Here is a 9,987-nt window from a genome sequence, read left to right on the forward strand (position 1 = left end):
GGGGAGTCCTACTCCCGGTAGGAGTAGGACTCCTCCTGCGCCCTCCTCCTGGCCGGCGCACCTCTCCCCCTTGGCTCCTTTATATACGGAGGCAGGAGGCACCTCTAGACACACAAGTTGATCCACGTGATCTATTCCTTAGCCGTGTGAGGTGCCCCCTGCCACCATATACCTCGATATTACTGTAGCGGAGTTTAGGCGAAGCCCTGCTGCTGTAGTTCATCAAGATCGTCACCACGCCGTTGTGCTGATGGAACTCTTCCCCGACACTTTGCTGGATCGGAGTCCGGGGATCGTCATCAAGCTGAACGTGTGCTTGAACTCGGAGGTGCCGTAGTTTTGGTACTTGATCGGTTGGATCGTGAAGACGTACGACTACTTCCTCTACGTCGTGTCATCGCTTCCGCAGTCGGTCTGCGTTGGGTACGTAGACAACACTCTCCCCCTCGTTGCTATGCATCACATGATCTTGCGTGTGCGTAGGAAATTTTTTGAAATTACTACGATACCCAACAATGGAGACAGAGGTTGCTGTCACCGCCGGTGAGTTATCGCTGCATCTTGACGTCGTCAATGGCGTCGAGCTTCCATAGCCGGAGGCGGAGTTCCACACCGACTCCGGCGATGACTCCGACGACGACGGACAGCTGGTTAGTCATCTATACCCATTTATGTGTCAAATAGATCATACGGTTTCTCTGGTTACTCCTGCCTCCCCCTTTTTGGAATAGAAATCATGTGGTTATGTTCTCCTAATCCATGAAATCTGAGTAAGTTTCGTTAGATCCGTGTAGTGTATTGATTGTTTGAATGGTATAGGTGATAAGTGATTAGTGTTTCATCTATGCAAATGATTTCTGCTAGTAATCCGACTAGGGTTAGTGTTCGTGCTAATAATTCCTAGGCAGGACTTGAAAATTGATTTTGAATGACCTACATATGTTTGTGCCATTATTTTCTTCAAGATTGGTCTGTACATAGACGACTATACTTAAAAATCAAACCATAATCTCTTGATATGTATAAATAAATAGCCATAAATTCCTAATCCTACTTCACGGCATGCAATCAGTGATTTGATGCCAAATTTGTTTTACTATTTGTATAGGTGATGTCTGACGATGTAGACAGTGAGGATGAAGATGCCTAGAAGAGGTTGATACGTCTCCAACGTATCTATAATTTTTGATTGCTTCATGCTATATTATATTCTGTTTTGGATGATTAATGGGCTTTGTTATACACTTTTATATTATTTTTGGGACTAACCTATTAACCGGAGGCCCAACCCAGAATTGCTGTTTTTTGCCTATTTCAGAGTTTCACAGAAAAAGAATATCAAACGGAGTCCAAACGAAATGAAACCTTTGGGAATGTGATTTTCGGAACGAACGTGATCCAGAGGACTTGGACCCTACATCAAGACATCAACCAGGAAGGCACGAGGTAGGGGGCGCGCCTACCTCCTTGGGCACGCCCTCCACCCTCGTGGGGCCCATGTTGCTCCACCGACGTACTTCTTCCTCCTATATATACCCACGTACCACAAAACCAACAGAAGCATCCACGTAAACTTAATTCCACCGCCGCAACCTTTTGTACCCATGAGATCCCATCTTGGGGCCTTTTCCGGCGTCCTGCTGGAGGGGGCATTGATCACAGAAGGCTTCTACATCAACACCATAGCCTCTCCGATGATGTGTGAGTAGTTTACCTCAAACCTTCGGGTCCATAGTTATTAGCTAGATGGCTTCTTGTCTCTTTTTGGATCTCAATACAATGTTCTCCCCCTCTCTCGTGGAGATCTATTTGATGTAATCTTCTTTTGCGGTGTGTTTGTTAAGACCAATGAATTGTTGGTTTATAATCAAGTTTATCTATGAACAATATTTGATTCTTCTCTGAATTCCTTTATGTATGATTGGTTATCTTTGCAAGTCTCTTCGAATTATCAGTTTCGTTTGGCCTACTAGATTGACCTTTCTTGCAATAGGAGAAGTGTTTAGCTTTGGGTTCAATCTTGCGGTGTCATTTCCCAGTGACAGTAGGGGCAGCAAGGCACGTATTGTATTGTTGCTATCGAGGATAACAACCTGTGGTTTATATCATATTGCATGAGTTTATCCCTCTACATCATGTCATCTTACTTAAAGCGTTACTCTGTTCTTTTGAACTTAATACTCTAGATGCATGCTGGATAGCGGTTGATGTGTGGAGTAATAGTAGTAGATGCAGGCAGGAGTCGGTCTACCACTACAGGAAACAGGTAATTTGCCGTCTGTGGATCACAGACGGCAAAGACCCAAATCCAGACGGCAAAGACTTTGCCGTCAGGAAGCAGACGGCAAACTCAGACGGCAAAGATAAGTCGGCAAAGAATACTTTGCCGTTAGCCTTTTGTCGAGATGACGGCAAATACTTCGCCGTCAGTCAATATCGTTTTGCCATGTGCCGCAGAAATAACAGACGACAAAAAACTTGTTCTTTGCCGGCAGTCAAAATGTGTGCTTTGCCGTCTTCTAGACTAAAGTACAGAAGGCAAAGATTGTTTTTCATTAAAAAAGTGATGTTCAAGCATAGTATCTTGCTGGACACAGGAAACAACAAACCAAAACAGGTTCACCTCACGGAGATTTTTGATTCTACACGGCCGTGCTGTCTTTCGTTCATCGATGGAGTTACAAAGCTGTCCTAAAAATTTACACAAGGCCCCTAGAAACTAGAAGGAAAAGCAATCAAGTCCTCCATCGCAGCAACAGGTACTTCACCGCCGGCCGTCCTCTTCTGGCCGGGGACAATACCACAGGGACCACTGCTGCTGCCTCGCCCTGCTCACCGCGCCGCTCGCCTGGCCTACTCGCTGCGCCACCGGACAACCACGTTCGCCCGACCCTGGTAACCGCTGTTGGGGAACGTAGCAGAAATTCAAAATTTTCCTACGTGTCACCAAGATCTATCTATGGAGAAACCAGCAACGAGGGGAAGGAGAGTGCATCTACATACCCTTGTAGATCGCTAAGCGGAAGCATTCAAGTGAACGGGGTTGATGGAGTCATACTCGCCGTGATCCAAATCACCGATGATCCTAGTGCCGAACGGACGGCACCTCCGCGTCCAACACACGTACAGCTCGGTGACGTCTCCCATGCCTTGATCCAGCAAGGAGAGAGGGAGAGGTTGAGGAAGACTCCATACAGCAGCAGCACAATGGCGTGGTGGTGGCGGAGGAGCGTGGCAATCCTGCAGGGCTTCGCCAAGCACCGCGGGAGAGGAGGAGGAAGAGAGGCAGGGCTGCGCCATGGAGAGGTCCAAACTCATATGTTGGCAGCCCCAAAGACCTCAACTATATATAGGGGAGAGGGAGGGGGGTGCGCCCCCTTTAGGGTTTCCACCCCAAGGGGTGCGGTAGCCCCAAACCCATCTAGGGTGGCGGCCAAGGGGGGGAGAGGGGGAAACTTGCCCCCCAAGCTAGGTGGAGGCGCCCCTTCCCCAAACCCTAGGCGCCTTGGGCCCTTGTGGGGGGGCGCACCAGCCCACTTGGGGCTGGTCCCCTCCCACACTTGGCCCATGCAGCCCTCCGGGGCTGGTGGCCCCACTTGGTGGACCCCAGGGACCCTCCCGGTGGTCCCGGTACGTTACCGATAAAACCCGAAACTTTTCCGGTGACCAAAACAGGACTTCCCATATATATAAATCTTTACCTCCGGACCATTCCGGAACTCCTCGTGACGTCCGGGATCTCATCCGGGACTCCGAACAACATTCGGTAACCACATACAAACTTCCTTTATAACCCTACCATCATCGAACCTTAAGTGTGTAGACCCTACGGGTTCGGGAACCATGCAGACATGACCGAGACGTTCTCCGGTCAATAACCAATAGCAGGATCTGGATACCCATGTTGGTTCCCACATGTTCCACGATGATCTCATCGGATGAACCACGATGTCGAGGATTCAATCAATCCCGTATACAATTCCCTTTGTCTAGCGGTATTGTACTTGCCCGAGATTCGATCGTCGGTATCCGATACCTTGTTCAATCTCGTTACCGGCAAGTCTCTTTACTCGTTCCGTAACACATCATCCCGTGATCAACTCATTGATCACATTGTGCACATTATGATGATGTCCTACCGAGTGGGCCCAGAGATACCTCTCCGTCACACGGAGTGACAAATCCCAGTCTCGATTCGTGCCAACCCAACAGACACTTTTGGAGATACCCGTAGTGTATCTTTATAGCCACCCAGTTACGTTGTGATGTTTGGTACACCAAAAACATTCCTACGGTATCCGGGAGTTGCACAATCTCATGGTCTAAGGAAATGATACTTGACATTAGAAAAGCTTTAGCATACGAACTACACGATCTTTGTGCTAGGCTTAGGATTGGGTCTTGTCCATCACATGATTCTCCTAATGATGTGATCCCGTTATCAATGACATCCAATGTCCATGGTCAGGAAAGCGTAACCATCTATTGATCAATGAGCTAGTCAACTAGAGGCTTACTAGGGACATGGTGTTGTCTATGTATCCACACATGTATCTGAGTTTCCTATCAATACAATTATAGCATGGATAATAAACGATTATCATGAACAAGGAAATATAATAATAACTAATTTTTTATTGCCTCTAGAGCATATTTCCAACAGTCTCCCACTTGCACTAGAGTCAATAATCTAGTTCACATCGCCATGTGATTAACACTCACAGGTCACATCGCCATGTGACCAACATCCAAAGAGTTTACTAGAGTCAATAATCTAGTTCACATCACTATGTGATTAACACTCAATGAGTTCTGGGTTTGATCATGTTGCTTGTGAGAGAGATTTTAGTCAACGGGTCTGCAACATTTAGATCCGTATGTACTTCGCAAATCTCTATGCTATATTTGGAGCCATTTCAAATAACTGTTCTACTTGGAGCTATTCCAAATTGTTGCTCCATTATATGTATCCGGTATCTCTACTCAGAGCTATCTGGATAGGTGTTAAGCTTGCATCGACGTAACTCTTTACGTCGAACTCTTTATCACCTCCATAACCGAGAAACATATCCTTATTCCTCTAAGGATAATTTTGACCGCTATCTGGTGATCTACTCCTAGATCACCTTTGTACCCTCTAGCCAGACATGTGGCAAGGCACACATTAGGTGCGGTACACAGCATAGCATACTATGGAGCCTATGTCTAAGCATAGGGGACGACCTTCGTCCTTTTTCTCTGTTCTGCCGTGGTCGAGCTTTAAGTCTTAACTTCGTACCTAACAACTCAGGCAAGAACTCCTTCTTTGACTGATCCATCTTGAACACCTTCAAGATCATGTCAAGGTATGTGCTCATTTGAAAGTACCATTAAGCGTTTTGATCTATCCTTATAGATCTTGATGCTCAATGTTCAAGTAGCCTAATCCAGGTTTTCCATTGAAAAACACTTTTCAAATAACCCTATATGCTTTCCAGAAGATCTACATCATTTCTGATCAACAATATGTCAACAACATATACTCATCAGAAATTCTATAGTGCTCCCACTTACTTCTTTGGAAATACAAGTTTCTCATAAACTTTGTATAAACCCAAAATCTTTGATCATCTCATCAAAGCGTACATTCCAACTCCGAGATGCTTACTCCAGTCCTTAGAAGGATTGCTGGAGCTTTGCATACTTGTTAGCATTTTTCAGGATTGACAAAACCTTCTAGTTGTATCTCATACAACCTTTCCTCAAGAAAATCGTCGAGGAAAGAATGTTTTTGACATCCTATCTGCAAGATTTCATAAATAATGCAGTAACTGCTAACATAATTCCAACAGACTTTTAGCATCGCTACGTGTGAGAAAGTCTCATCGTAGTCAACTCCTTGAACTTGTCGGGGAACACCTTAACGACAAGTCGAGCTTTCTCAATGGTGACGCTTACCATCATTGTCTGTCTTCCTTTTAAAATCCATCTGTACTCAACAGCCTTACGACCATCGAGCCGTTCTGCCAAAGTCTACACTTTGTTTTCATACATGGATCCTCTCTCGGATTTTATGGCCTCGAGCCATTTATCGGAATCTGGGCCCACCATCGCTTCTCCATAGCTCGTAGGTTAATTGTTGTCTAGCAACATGACTTCCAAGACAGGATTACGTACCACTCTGAAGTAGTACGCATCCTTGTCGTCCTACGAGGTTTGGGAGTGACTTGATCCAAAGTCTCATGATCAATATCATAAGCTTCCACTTAAATTGGTGTAGGTGCCACAGGAACAACTCTTTGTGCCCTGCTATACACTAGTTGAAGTGACGGTTCAATAAACTCATCAAGTCTCCACCATCCTCCCACTCAATTATTTCGAGAGAAACTTTTCCTCGAGAAAGGACCCGATTCTAGAAACAATCCCTATTGCTTTCGGATCTGAATTAGGAGGTATACCCAGCTGTTTTGGGTGTCCTATGAAGATGCATTTTATCCGCTTTGGGTTCGAGCTTATCCACCTGAAACCTTTTCACATAAGCGTCGCAACCCCAAACTTTTAAGAAACGACAACTCAGGTTTCTCCAAACCATAGTTCAAACGGTTTCGTCTCAACGGAATTACGTGGTGCCCTATTAAAGTGAGTGCGGTTGTCTCTAATGCCTAACCCATAAACTATCGTGGTAATTCGATAAGAGACGTCATGGTATGCATCATATCCAATAGGGTGCAGTTATGATGTTCGGACACACCATCACACTATGGTGTTCCAGGCGGTGTTAGTTGTGAAACAATTTCCACAATGTCTCAATTGTGTACCAAACTCGCAACTCAGATATTCATCTCTATGATCATATCATAGACATTTTATCCTCTTGTCACGAAGATCTTCAACTTCACTCTGAAATTACTTGAACCATTCAATAATTCAGACTTGTGTTTCATCAAGTAAATATACTCAATATCTACTTAAATCATCTGTGAAGTAAGAATATAACGATATCCACTGCGTGCCTCAGCACTCATTGGACTGCACACATCAAAATGTATTACTTCCAACGAGTTGCATTCTTGTTCCATCTTACTGAAAACGAGGCCTTTCAGTCATCTTGCCCATGTGGTATGATTTGCATGTCTCAAGTGATTCAAAATCAGGTGAGTCCAAAGATCCATCAACATGGAGCTTCTTCATGCGTTTTATACCATTGTGACTAAAATTGCAGTGCCACAAGTATGTGGTACTATCATTACTATCTTATATCTTTTGGCATGAACATGTGTATCACTACGATCGGGATTCAATAAACCATTCATTTTAGGTGCAAGACCATTGAAGGTATTATTCAAATAAATAGAGTAACTATTATTCTCTTTAAATGAACAACCGTATTGCGATAGACATAATCCAATCATGTCTATGCTCAACGCAAACACCAAATAACAATTATTTATGTTTAACACCAATCTCGATGGTAGAGGGAGCGTGCGATGCTTGATCATATCAACCTTGGAAACACTTCCAACACATATCGTCAGCTCACCTTTAGCTAGTCTCCATTTATTCCGTAGCTTTTATTTCGAGTTACTAACACTTAGCAACCGAACCGGTATCTAATACCCTGGTGCTACTAGGAGTACTAGTAAAGTACACATTAACATAATGTATATCCAATATACTTCTATCGACAGCCTTCTCATCTACCAAGTATCTAGGGTAATTCTGCTCCAGTAGCTGTTCCCCTTATTACAGAAGCACTTAGTCTCGGGTTTGGGTTCAACCTTGGGTATCTTCATTAGAGCAGCAGCTGATTTGCCGTTTCATGAAGTATCCCTTCTTGCCCTTGCCCTTCTTGAAACTAGTGGTTTCACCAACCATCAACAATTGATGCTCCTTCTTGATTTCTACTTTCGTGGTGTCAAACATCGCGAATATCTCAAGGATCATCATATATGTCCCTGATATGTTATAGTTCATCACGAAGCTCTAGCAGCTTGGTGGTAATGACTTCGGAGAAACATCACTATCTCATCTGGAAGATCAACTCCCACTCGGTTCAAATGATGGTTGCACTCAGACAATCTGAGCACAAGCTCAACAATTGAGCTTTTCTCCCTTAGTTTGCAGGCTAAGATAATCGTCGGAGGTCTTATACCTCTTGACGTGGGCACGAGCCTGAAATCCCAATTTCAGCCCTCGAAACATCTCATATGTTCCGCGATGTTTCGAAATCGTCTATGGTGCCTCAACTCTAAACCGTTTAACTGAACTATCACGTAGTTATCAAAACGTGTATGTTAGATGTTCGCAACACCCACAGACGACGCTCGAGGTTCAGCACACTGAGCGGTGCATTAAGGACATAAGCCTTCTACGAAGCAACGAGGACAATCCTCAGTTTACAGACCTAGTCCGCATAATTGCTACTATCAAATTTCAACTAAATTTTCTCTAGGATCGTATCTAAACAGTAGAACTGAAGCACGATCTACGACATAATTTGCGAAGATCTTTTGACTATGTTCAGGATAATTAAGTGTCACATCCCTAGTTATGGTATGACCTAGGCTAGCCCTTCATGCTTGCATCATGTTTAAACTCCATTTAAATTTGAAATGGGGATTTCTGAAACCCTCAAAATCATTTCTGAAAATGATCCAAGTAAAAATTGCTCCAAAAGGGTCCAAGAAAATGCTCATATTGCTCTCTGAAAATATTGGACAGAGATAAAAATCAAACCAATATCTTTAGGAGCTCACAAGTATTTATTTTGGGCATTTGTAATTAATCCAGTAATTATTTGCGCTGGATAAATATTTTATTATATATAAAATATTGTCCAATAATTCTGAATTTTGGTGAGAGGCTTTGGAGTGGTCCAACTAGTCCCTACTAAAATTTACAGAATAAAATAAAATGATTTAGTATTTTTATTAAATCAAAACAAATGTTAGAAAATAGAAAATAGAAACAAAGATGGAAGAAAACCCACCTGCACTTACCTCCCTGTCCAGCCCAGCCTGGCCCAGTGGCCAACAGGCCGGCCCAGCCGACTGGCAACGCCAGTCGTCTCCCTCCTCGCGCCAGAAGGACAGGGCGCGTGATCGCCGCACGCCACGCGCATGCGCGCCACGGCAACTGCCTGCCTGGCCTCTCCCCCGACGCCCTGGCCGTCCTGGACGACGCCACGCACTGCCCCGGACGTCTCGCACTCTCTCTCGCTCTCCCTCCTCCCCTGGATTCCTCCCTCTCCCCTCGACCGAGCGCTGCCGTCGCCGCAACTCGTCGCCGTCGTAGCCACCATAGTCCCCTCGCCCTCCGTCGGGCCCAAAAGCTTCGCCAGGTCGCCTTCTACCTCCTCGTTGAGCCACGCACCTCCGGACGCCCTCCATCGCCGCCATCGCCATCATCTTCGCCACCGGCTGCCCGAGATCGCCGACGGCGCTCCGGCCGCACCAGTGCTTCCCCGAGCTCGCTGACGCCTCCGCTGGATCCGCCGTGAGCTCTACTTCGTTTCCTTCTCCTCCCCGTGCTCGTTTGCCCCGTCCAGCTAGCTCAACCACCGCGCCCGCGAGCTCCTCACGCTGGCCATGGCGCCACCGTGGCCAAGGGCCAAGCCAGCCGCACCCGCGCGCATCACTGTGCTCCTGGTGACGCCAGGAGCCCGTAGAGCCTCTCCGCTCGCCTCCCCATGCACCGCAGCCCTCTCCCGCACTTAGCTGTGCTCCGGCCGCCGCCGCGAGCCTCGCTCCGGCGAGCTCCGGCCATCCCTCCTCCTCCTATCTATCCCACTAGATGCGGGAGAGCACGGGCTACGCCCCGGTGCTCCCCGCCGTCCTTTTGGTCACCGGAATGGAGATCCCGAGCCCCTCCGCCGCGTTCGGCCTCGCCGGCAGCTAAACGCCGGTGAGGTTGACCGGTCTAACCCCCTAGTTGACCTGGGGTTTGACCACCCAGGGTCATTGACAAGTGGGCCAGGCCCCTGCTAATTTTGGTTAGATGTTAATTAAA

Source organism: Triticum aestivum, chromosome 1A (assembly GCF_018294505.1).
Source record: "Triticum aestivum cultivar Chinese Spring chromosome 1A, IWGSC CS RefSeq v2.1, whole genome shotgun sequence".
NCBI classification, from domain to species: Eukaryota; Viridiplantae; Streptophyta; class Magnoliopsida; order Poales; family Poaceae; genus Triticum; species Triticum aestivum.